Source organism: Alexandromys fortis, unplaced genomic scaffold (assembly GCF_014885135.2).
Source record: "Alexandromys fortis isolate MF-2015 unplaced genomic scaffold, M_Fortis_MF-2015_v1.1 scaffold_22, whole genome shotgun sequence".
Lineage (NCBI taxonomy): Eukaryota > Metazoa > Chordata > Mammalia > Rodentia > Cricetidae > Alexandromys > Alexandromys fortis.
Window position 1 is genome coordinate 5,074,066 of NW_026067900.1, and position 11,955 is coordinate 5,086,020.

An 11,955-nucleotide genomic window follows, 5' to 3' on the forward strand; every position below is an offset into this window, starting at 1 on the left:
AGACCAAATGACTGTCCATAACGTGATTTCAGGAATGCTCGTTCTGGGAAGTTTTATTGCTAGTGGCTAGCTTGATTTCTGAATATTTAAGAAAGAAATGTGTTGTCTAAGATTTCAGCTTTGAAATATCTTTTAAAAGTCTGTGGGGTTAAGATATATGATCAAAGCTTTTTTTTCTTTTGATCAAAACTTTTAAAGTTCTGGAAACTTCCAAAGTCTATCTTTGCATTGCACAAAGTTATATATTTATATAGTCAAGGTTTGTGATTAAACTTGAGCTGCTTTGTAATGAGTGTAGTAGTTTCTTACATTGCGTAACAAAACTACCAGCATTATCTCAAGCTTAATTCCAACCAACACAGATGTGTTATGGCAGAGATTCAAGGGGCCAATAATCCAGCCTGGTGTTGATGCTTCTCCACTAGGGATCTCATGAGGCTGAGATCAAGGTGTTGATTGCTATGCCATCATCTGGAGGCTTGGCCAGAGAAAGGTCAGTGTGTGGGCGCCCTCAAGGTGTTGGCGGATTTCCTTTTCCTTGTTGTTGAGAGACTAAGGCTTTCATTGTGTGGCCAGCAATTGGCTGTGGGTTGCTAGCAGCTGTCCTTTGGTTCTTACAGTGTGACCTCCTCCCCAGACCTTTTCAGACTGAAATCATTTACTTTGAGGAGATTTTAGTACACTTTAAGGGCTCACCTAATGAACTATATCCATTGGGAATAATTATCCTCTTATCATCCCAACATCTACTGATTTGGAGATCTTGCATTAGGTGACCCCTGTACACTCTAACATAATCACAGCATAGGCAAGCTCTTGTTCTGTTCACAAAGCCTGGCTCATACTCAGAGGACTATAGTGTGTACGTACACTAGATCAGGAAAACCCAGGGGTCATCCTAGAGTTCTGTTTGCTCCTCTTTATCTACCTCATATTTTCCAATTCCGGGGGGGGGGGGGGGGTCAAAGCTTCCAAGATGGCGGCTGTGTAAAGTCCTTCCAGCTTCAGTGGAAAGTTTTGCTGTCTGTGACAGCGCTGTGTTGTCTGTGACTCTGGTAAGCCAAGTGTATTCCCCCCCCCCAATTTCTCCTTTCTCTTGTTAGGGTGAGTCCTGAGAGAAACTCTTGCAACAGCTCCAGAGGTCAGAGGTTTGTAGTTCACATGTTGTCACTCAGCTGATGGCTCACCTTGCTGGAATGAGGCCATCTCCACACCTGCAGCCTTTCCATACTGCCTGGCTCTTTCTTCAGCTTCTTCAACCCCCACACGAGGTGTGAGCATATTGAACTTCACAGTGATGCCTCCTTCCTAGCTTCTGAAGGCTATTCATGTCATCCAAGGTCAGAGGCAATTGGAACTGATGAATTTCAGTGGATATCATTCTGTTCTCATAAACCCCAGATGACGATGGCAGATTCCAGAGTACTCTTGATGCCTCCCTCTTGGTGACCTCCCCAACCCATAGTCTCTTCCTGATTGTCCTATGAACTTCAAGCTTCAGGGATGAGGCAATAAATCTGTCAGAGGCAGCCAAATAGTTCCTAGAACTGCACAAGGCCAAATCCTGAAATCTGTTCCTTCATATACACATATAGGTAGGTACACACATATGCCTATGAGAACAATCACATATATATCTATACCACATAGATCTCATGCATATGTAACTGTATATATGAAAGAGAAACTGCTGTATGTAGTTTTGCTTTTCTGCACCCTAAGCTGCTATTGTATGAATTTTCATCATCAACACAGCTTCCCAGTAAGCTATACTTGCTGTCAAAGTAAACTTTTTCCCTTTGAACATGAAACATTTTATGTCTTCTACTCTAAATAATAATTCACTCCCAATTTATGTGTTTATTGGCTATATTTTTGCTTGCACCTCAGTCCTCAGTTTTCAATCTGTTGAATAAAAATTAGATCTACGTTTTATGTTTATGGTCTGTCTTGTAGAGTGATTTATTTTACCAGTACAAGGTCATTTTACAAGCATGTATTTGGAATGTTCCAGACTCAGTGAATCTGTGCAGTAGGCTTATAGACTAGAGGTAGGGGCGTGAGTTCTCGTAAGCAGGTTAACCAGCACATAGTAAACAAGACCCTCTTGTTGCCATTATAATTTACATCTGTAATGTGTTAATACAGATGTGCATACACACATGCACACACAAATTTTTGTAAATTCTTACCCTTTCACAATGATTTATGTTGTCAGTGTTATAAGCCAACAGATCTTGAAACTTAAGTGGCTTTTCAACATTACAGAAAAGGTTTTTTTTTTTTTTGTAAACAAAGTCAACCTTCTAAATGTCAGTATTTATAGGAATAATAAAAGAAATGTATAGGGTTTATTTTTCTAATTTTTAATTTATGTACATGTTGTATATCTGTGTGTGGGTATGTGCACGTTCGCGCAGGTGCCTATGCGGTCGGTCAGCAGAGGACATCCAATTTCCCTGTAACTGGAGTGACAGGTGATTGGGAGCTGGGAGACAAACTCTGATTCACTGTAAGGGCAGCAAGTGCTCTTAAAAACTGAGTCATCTCTCCTGCCCCTTCATTTTGAATTGAAAAGAAAAAATAATATTGAGTTGGACTAAATGAGCTCCCACTCCCCAAGTCAGAATTGGCTGGTGGATCATATTGCTTGAAAGGACAAAATATTTTTTAAAAAATGGTTTTATACCTTTTCCTTTTGTAACAATCAGTGACTCCCTGGAGGTGTCACTACTCAGAAGAAAAAGGATCCTGGCAGTTGGGAACCAGGGAATATTGAGTGTAATAGCTCGTGTGGAAGAGCGCTCTGGCAGCGGGGAGCCAGGGGATAGCACAGACCACAGTAAGCTTAGCAGCTTACAGCCCTGCTCTAGGGAAGGTTTCCCCAATGTGACAGCTCTGCTGCCCAGGAAAGGGCTTCCTAGGGAACTTGTTAACAACTAGGCTCTGGCGCTCCACAACTCTGCTCTGCTAGGGGAAGGCTCCCCCAGTGAAAGTGTTACAGCCCTGCTCCGTTCTCTCTGCCCTAACCTCAGTCAAGAGACTAATTGGGAGGGAAGAATCCAGGAAAGTGGCTGCATCTACCAGGGCGCACTGAACAGGCACAGGGCTATGTAGATAGGGTTTCTTAGGGGCGGAGTTTTCTCAGGGAGAAGGGGGAGGAGGATTGGTTAGTTTTTCCCTGCTCAGAGATTGGTTGGTTTAGTTTGTCAGGGCAGAGATGTCTGATCTCAGAACCAAACTGTTTCTTTCACCGGCCTTTTTAAGCCTTTTGGCTCTAGTTTGGGGGCCAGGGCATGTTTCTTTCACTGACTCTGATTCTAGGAACAAAGCAGGTTTCTTTGGCACTGGTTTTTAGAGTTAGGGCGCATTTCTTTGGGTCTGGGTTTAGAGCTAAAACATTTCTTTCACTGGCTTGGGTCTCAGAATCAGGGTGTGTTTCTTTCACTGGCTCTGGTTTCAGAGTCAGGGTGGGTTTCTTTGGCTGGACTTACCCTACACTCCCCTATTATCTTTAAGGTGAAGACCAGAATCCGTACTTAAGATTTCCCGCTGTGATGGTCCCTGAAAAGTTCAATCACTGGGAACTTGGTTCCCAGTGCAGTGGTGCTGAGGGTCAGAGCTTCCCTGGTGAATGAATGCATCCGTCTGTGGAGTATGAATGAATCTATGGCTGAATGAATGGCTCTGCGGGCAGATGGGCTATGGTGAAAGTGGTGAGCTTGCTGTCTTTTATCATGCAAGATACAGCCAGGAACTGTGAGCTGAATACGCCTCTTGTCTTTATGTATTATCCACCCTTAGGTATTTTGTACAGCAGCAGAAAATGGGCCAAGACAACCAGTGAGTATGAGTCCTCTGTGGCTGCCCAAATACACACCTCAGTGTTCTCAACACGAAACTGTATTCACTTGAGAGGACTCATGGATCTCACACCATGCCTTGCTCACTGCTGCCTACGAACTCCTGCCTGTGATGATAACTTTTCATCTGGAATGTTATCATCCTGCTAGGCTTCCTGTCCAAACCTTATTCACCTCACCTTTTGATAACTAAAACCATTTTTCTTCCTTTTAAAAATTTTGTTTTATTTTGAATTATGTCTCTCTGCGTGTTGTATGTGGTGTGTGTGCATGTGAGTGTAGTGCCCATGGAGGACAGGAAAAGGGTCCTATGCTCTGGAGCTGGAGTTACAGAGGGTTGTGAGCTGCCTGACGTGGATGCTGAGACCCGAATCTTCTTTAAGTTGAATTACTCATGTAGCCCTTAGGTCCAGCTCCTTATTTCCCCATGTGTGAACAGGTACATACAGAGAGTGTGTATAATGCACTCAGTTCCTTCAAAAATAGCAGTGCCATTTCATGTTTCTTGGTGTGGCCTAAAGGGCTCAAGGGAACCTGCAATGTATGAGTTAATGAACTTTGCCACAGCTTTTTCACAGTAAGATATTCTGACAATAAGTTGAACCCAAATCAAACTTGGGAAGGTCCCCCTTCCCACCACCCCTCCCCCCACACACAAAGACTCTTTGGTCATACTGTAAAACACACGCAGCACTTTAGGATAAGGAAGACTGCCAGACATGGAGTTGGTCATTCCCCGTGCTGCAACCAACTTTAACCTGCTCAGCTTCACCTCCTGGCTAAAGCTCTTGTTCTTGCTGCTTTGTCCTGTTTTGCTCGCATCTCAGGAAGTCCCACAGATGCCTGTGATCCTGGAAATTCAAATTGCTGGTGAGAGTTTATTCTCTGTTTTCTCAGTTTCTCAGGTGCTTTCTCTGCAGGATGATCTCCTGCTGCTTGAAGTACCCTTTGTCTCTCATAAACAAGCCGAGGTTCAAAGAACACCTTACTGAAAACTTCTTATTCACACCCCTCATTGTGGGAACTGGGTCATACCCTGCTAAGAACGGCCTAGGGGAATAGATTCTCCTTTTGCTGCTGCTCCATCCATTACTTCATACTTAGCCATTGTTTCTGTTTCTGTTATGGTGCTGGCTCCAATTCCTGTGATCTTTTTCTTGGTCGGCTGAAACTCCGTGTGTTGTGTTCTTATTCTCACTGATATGAAGTGACCTTTTCCAAGGATCACATCCTTTAAATGATACTTTGGCTTAGTATATTCAAAATCTATGTGCAGACAGTCTTCAATGCCCACTTCCATTTTAACAGAGTTGACATCAGGATAGGTAGCAAGCTGGTGAACAATGAGACTTCACTCTTTCACTAAGTCTGTCAGCCTCCTCACAACCGCCACCTTAAGAAAATACCTCAGGCGGACACTGGTACTAATGTATGACTCACATGGTTTTCCACTTGCATAAATCCAAGATCCTAACTTCTGCTCTGAGTCAGTTCTCTGGGTAAAACTGACGCTAGGATTGTGATTCATGAGTATTACTCTTGTCATTGAAAAGTTCAGTTTGACCTACAAATTCAATCCTAATTCCTTATTGCTCTAGCCTCTTTCCAGGATGCTTCAGGCAGGACTACCTTTCTTGAAACAGTCCCTTCATTATAGAAGGGTTAGTGTTTTTCTACTTTGCCATCTTCAGTGTCCACTGCTGCCATTTTTCTGGCTTCCCCATGATTAAGGGCAACATTAAGCTCACAAACAGGACAAAAAAGGCTCCAAGAGAATTCACTGTTACCACCACCAGGTCCCCGTGTCACTCAGCTTCCCCTCATGAGAACTCTCAACCTTGGAAATGGGTTTTGAAGCCAACACTACTGATAAGATTTTGGTGCGAATGTGGCTTGTGACAGATGCTGTGACATTCCCATATTTTCAGAGACTGTCCTTCCTCAGGATTTCCTCAGCTGTGGGACAGTCTGATATAGCTTGTTTTACCCGAGAACCCTGGCACAGGGGCACTTACAAAATCCCAGAAATAAGCTTTTAGACATTAGCTTAGGTTAAAACAAGCAAGCAAACAAAACACACAAAGAAAGCAGAAACCATGTCCATAACATTGACAACAGATCCTTGCTGCCCAGCACTCACTATACTCAGACAAATAGCCACTCCATGAGTTCAGCTGTGCCTGCTTGTAAAAGCTCCTCACAGTTGGGCTTGTTGACTATTGTCAAGGGTATCCTATCATTTCCTTGTCCTGAGGTCCTCCTGTCTGTATCTCCGGTCAGGAACGGTGTCTCTTTGAGACTGATGAGAGATGGATATGCCTTTGAGAAAAGGCAAAACACAGAACACTGTGTATTTCTACAGAGCTGGGCCAAACATTCTGCATCAGAAATACCACCCCACTTTACTGAAAGTCCATAAACTACACATACATACACACACACACATGCACACACATGCACATATATAGATCTAACTACATTCTTATATATAAAACTATAGATCTTTTGTTTACAGGGAGGACACAGAACATCTCACAATGAGATTATTCACAGAAGACCAATTTGTAAGTATTTTTCTAAAAATAGCTCTTGCCGGGCGATGGTGGCGCACACCTTTAATCCCAGCACTCGGGAGGCAGAGGCAGGCGGATCTCTGTGAGTTCGAGACCAATCTGGTCTACAGAGCTAGTGCCAGGACAGGCTCCAAAGCCACAGAGAAACCCTGTCTCGAAAAACAAAACAAACAAACAAAAATAAATAAATAAATAAAAATAGTTTTTTATCGATGGGGGTAATAGTTTTGTGGATAAAGTTGACACGCAAGCATGAAGATATGAGTTCAATTCCCCAAACCTATGTTTTAAAAAAATAAGTCAAGTGTGGTAGTATAAGCTTTTTTTTGGGGGGGGGGTTCGAGACAGGGTTTCTTTGTAGTTTTTGGTGCCTGTCCTGGAACTAGCTCTTGTAGACCAGGCTGGCCTCGAACTCACAGAGATCTGCCTGCCTCTGCCTCCCGAGTGCTGGGATTAAAGGCGTGCGCCACCACCTGGCGGTAGTATACGCTTTTAATCAGTCTTGGGGAGTGAGACATGGGCTGGATCCCTTGGACTCACTGGTCAGGCAGCCTAGTCTAAATTGTGAGCTCTAGGCCAGTGAGAGTCATGATCTCAAAAACACGGAAAAAAGAAAAGAAAAGAAAAGAAAAGAAAAGAAAAGAAAAGAAAAGAAAAGAAAAGAAAAGAAAAGAAGAGAAAAGAAAGGTCAGACGCTAGAAGTTGTCCCCTGGCCTCTCCATGCATACCATACTCATGCACTCACATGAATATGCACACACAGGTACACATGTGTATGTATGCACACACAAAATAGGTCATCACAATTTGTCATACATTTGCAAGAAGTATCTTGTTAAGACTCCAAAACAATCCTCTAAGGTACAAAAGGCAGGCATAAGAGGCAAGGTCTTACTTGTCTGTGTTTCCAGCTATACTGTGAGAGCCTGAAGGTTAGAATCAGCATTCACCGTTCACTCAGGACCTAGTATGCCCACGGCACACAGAACTTCCACAGGTATGTGCTGGGTTAGAGAAGAGATCCCTCTCTTTAAGGGCGAGGAAACTGAAGACAGGCAAGAGTGGTGACCTGCCCCAAGTCATGCTGCAGGACGATGAGTGCTTGAGGGTCCCGACTGCAGTCTTCCGACCCCTGAGCCCGATCTCCTGCTGTTTATTGCTCAAACACGTGAGGAAATCCCATTTTAGCAAAACCCGAAAGGAAACCTGGGATTATAAATGGAGTTTAATTTGTACTTTCAGAATTTCTTTATCACTGTGTTATTTGTAGAATAAATACACAAAATTGGGGAAAGAGTCCTTGAGCAGAATTGAAGCTCACTGTGAGAGTAAGACCAGGGCCACAGGCTTGTCCAGTACGTGTCACTAGGCCTGTATTGATTCCACAGTACCAATCATGTGCTTCTCCTGATGGCACGCAGCTGGCCACACAGGCCAAGAGTGAGCCACTGCATTCCCACCTTCAAAATAACAAACTAGCAAAATAACAAAGGCCCACGGCTGGACATCAGTGCACAGCCACAGCAGTCAGTGTAAGCGGCAAGGCACTTAGCGCCATGACTGCCACGTTATTATGAGAGGAACGCAAATTATTTACTAAGTCGGGGAGTCAAAATAGAGTGCTCATGCCCCACGCTTTAACAGTGAACTAGAAGAGACCCCAGTAAGACTTTTGTTCCCCAGTATTTCCATGTATCTCCCAGCCCCTTGCCTCTCACTAGCTGGGAAGCTAAGCAGAGCATTCCTGATTGCTCAGCAGATGGAACATGAGTTCATTGCTTGTTTTCTGAGCTCTGCCAATGGGGAGGCCCCCCCTCAATCTCTGCTGGTTATTGAGTGTTTGCTAGCCCTCAGTCCAGTCCTGGGAGCCTGGGAACTCCTTGTTCTAGCAAGTAACTGTCTCCTTCAATCATTTAAAAAAAAATTGTGACTTTATTTATGTGTGTATTTGAGTGTGTTGAGTGCATGTACACAAGCATTCGGTGCTCTCAGAGGCCAGAAAAGGGCATCAGATCCCCAAGATTTGGAGTTACTGGTAGTTGTAAGCCACCGTATGAGTGTTGGGAACTGAATTCAGGCACTCTACAAGAGCAGGAAGTTGTCCTAACCCCTGGGCTAACTCTCCAGTCCTGCCATCAGTCACATATAACATCAATTGGGCCAATAAAAGCGCCACAGCAGAATACATTTCTTCTAGAAGTTTCTATACAGACAATTTATAATTCTTGTGGGGCCATTACATACAGAGGAGCAGTGTTTAGAGCTTGTTGTGAAATGATGGAAAGAAAGAAACAGTAGAGGTCACCTATGTATTTCTCAGGTAGGTGACTCCTTATCTTGTCCTCAGAGAAGATCTGACGTCCGTTCCTGAGGACCATTCCGCGGCTCTCCATTGCCTTTCTGAAGACACTGAGACATAAATGCAGGGAAAGTGTTACTCGTCTGAAATCACAGAGGGCGATTTTACAAATCAAAACATTAACTTCACAAGTAAGTGGAAAATACAGTTCCATGGCCCCCAGAAACCTGGAAACAAAATGTAGTTTTGAATGGACCATGACACAGAAACTCAGTGCACAGCACACGTGTGTCTGACAGCAAAACCTTTGTCTTTGAGAGCCAAAAGTGTGTCTTGAAATTCCATAGTTCTGATGGACAGATGCTGTATAAGGAACCTGTGCACATCTTCATGTTTAACCCACAGAATCTGAAGACTCCAGCCCTGTCTATTCAGATAGCTATTTTTTTAACATCCTTTTTTTTTCTTTGAACATTTTGTTCATTTGGTGTCATGTGAATGTGAGTGTATGTGCCATGATGCACCTGTAGAGGTCAGAGGACAACTTTCCATGGCAGTTCTTTCCATGTGGGTCCTGGGGATTGAACTCAGATCTTGGGCTTGAGGATTTTAGTTGCTGAAGTTTTTAACTGCTGACCTAAGATAGATTTATTTCCAAGTGATTAATCCCATCGCCACTTAGCTTAGTAGTTTTCCCAGATGGATTGACGAATAGAAAAGTCATCGATTAATGATCACATGGGCAGTTAAGAAGCTTTTAAAAGTCAACTCATTTCGACTGAGGTATCTGAGTGGAACATAGTCAGAGCTACTGTGTATATCAATAGAGCATCCTTAGATCCAGGCCTTTCATGCCCTCCCCCAAGCTTTAGCCATTGATCTTTGGGTCCAAAGATGATGAACATTTGCACAGAGAAAATTTGTTTAAGGGAAATCATGTTGACCAAATGAAGCAAGGCTCCCCAGTACATGTTTGTTCCATGATATCAAAGCCTTTTTGACTGTTGACATTTGGTGTGTTTTTGAAGGACAATAAAGAAAACATTATAATCAACTTGCTTCAAAATGGTTATCAAAGTATCCTCATATGAACATTTTTCCTGTCACTTTAAAAATGTTTTATATTTGGTACATGGAAAACTGTAAACAATACCTTAAAAGTGGTCTGACCTGCTGTCTTGAAACACATTGACTGGACATATTGCCTATGCTGTTTGTATAGTGTGATTTATTATTCTCATTTTCTCCATTGATTTTGTCCAATTCAAAAACATTTGATAAACATTTTAAACTAGGGTTTAATTACATGGTCTTAAATTAAAAAGTCCTCCTGTCTCAGCATCCCTGGTGCTAAGAGTACAGATGTGTGCCACCACAATGGACTAAGTTTTGAGCGACTATGTACTGGGCACAGGAGATTGAAGAAAAACAGTTCTGGAGCCCAGGACAAATATTTCTCTTTTACCACGTAGCATTTTCCTGAACATGGCCTTGGCAAATCTGGTGAATGTACACAAGTTTCATCTTATCAAGTAACTTAGGGTAAAATTGAAGCAGAGATGAGGACCAGCTGGTTGCTAGGTACCAGTCACTTTATTTGGCAAGTTGTTGTCAAAGAAATTAACTTATTAATACTCCCACTTTCTTTCAGATAAATGAATAAAGTCACAGAGTTGGGGGTGGGGTGGGAAAGGTGGTTCTTTGTATATATAACCTACCTGCTTTGCCATACAAAGGCATAAAGACCCCGTGACTTCCAGTCCTCTTGTGGTGAGGTCAGGATCTAAACACAAATCCCTCCTCTAGCTCTTCCCTCTAGAACTACTGTCCATTGGTTTCCTTCAAGTACAGTAGGCAGGTCAGGGCCAAAAGTCTAGTTGAAAGAAGGACTGGGAGGTTGCTTTTGCATTTCTGTGTATAATAGGGAAAAATAGACCAAAGTATCTTGTCAGAATATTTTACATCAAAAATTGATTTCACCTGTAGTAAAACTTGGGGAGACTTGAAGAAAGTAGAGTGGAAGGTTTCTAGAACGTTATGGAATATAATATCATTAGTTATGAGTAAGTGAAATAAGTCTTAGTATATAGAATTCCTACAACTTTGGGCCCCTATAAAGATGGTAGTGAAAGTCTGAAAAACCCTCTTATGGAAGAAGTGACAATCAGCTCTCAGCCCTAAGTAGGTCACCTATAGCAACATGTACACTCAAGGCTAAGAAAACATCAGGAAAGAGGGGGTAGGGAGAATGTAAGAGACAAAGGATGTGGAGGTGCATTGTGTGAAATGCAGACTTGTGCGCATGCCACGGCCATTGCATTAACTCACAGCAGCTGTGAGCAAGATCAAGCCATTCAGTATTTCAGCATGGATGGAGGAGGGGCTCACAAACCCTCAACCCCATCTGAGGACCCAGTGGTAGCTGAAGGTTCCTGGGGAAGGGAGAGTCGGGGTGTGGCCTCTGGTAGGTGGCTCAAGCTCCAGCAGGTGGCCCCTCAGCTATTCACATACAAGCAGCACTAAGTCTCAGGTCTCAGTGAGTGAAGGAGGAGGAGGGAGTGGAGAGATGAAGTTGGAGGGGATTTGGGGGAAGGGCGGGAAAGACTGGATGTGATCAAAATACACTTATGAATGTATGGAATTTACATCAAACAAAGTTAAACTTACATCAAAGAATAAAAAGAAATATTGTGTACTAAAAACGACTCTCTTTGAAAGCAGGATTTTGATTGAATGGAACTGACTGAGACTCAATATGTTGTCTTCGTGCTTGGGAAGATGGCAGTAATTCTGTCTCTCGAAAGTCTGAGATAGGTCCATATATAAAGATGGTAATGAAAGTTCAAGGCCAACTTGGGTTACAGATTAAGTTTCAAGACAGCTTGGAATCCATAGTGAGACCCTGACTCAAAGTAAAAATAGGAAAAGGGGGGAAGGGGAGGGGAGGGAGAGAAAGGAAAAAGGAGTGGAGAGAGAAGAGAGAAGAGAGAAGAGGAGACAAGAGAAGAGAAAAGAGAAGAGAAGGGAGCGGAGGGGAGGGGAGGGGAGGAGAGGAGAGGAGAGGAGAGAAGAGAAGAGAGAAGAGGAGAGGAGACAAGAGAAGAGAAGAGAAGAGAAGAGAAGAGAAGAGAAGAGAAGAGGAGAGGAGAGGAGAGGAGAGGAGAGGAGAGGAGAGGAGAGGAGAGGAGAGGAGAGGAGAGGAGGGGAGGGGAGGAGAGGG

The 11,955-nt window shown here is 43.2% G+C and overlaps 1 long non-coding RNA gene and 1 pseudogene across 1 annotated transcript in view; one reads left to right on the forward strand and one right to left on the reverse strand.

Moving 5' to 3' along the window:
• Positions 1 to 4,832: 4,832 nt before the first annotated feature.
• Positions 4,833 to 5,906, reverse strand: LOC126489806 (vacuolar protein sorting-associated protein 26A-like; annotated as a pseudogene).
• Positions 5,907 to 7,629: 1,723 nt separating this feature from the next.
• The window catches only part of LOC126491324 (uncharacterized), a 19,479-nt gene continuing 15,153 nt past the window's right edge, over positions 7,630 to 11,955 (forward strand). The window contains exon 1 of the long non-coding RNA XR_007589375.1: positions 7,630 to 8,926. This is a non-coding gene — a long non-coding RNA (uncharacterized lncRNA). The remainder of the gene's footprint in view (positions 8,927 to 11,955) is intronic.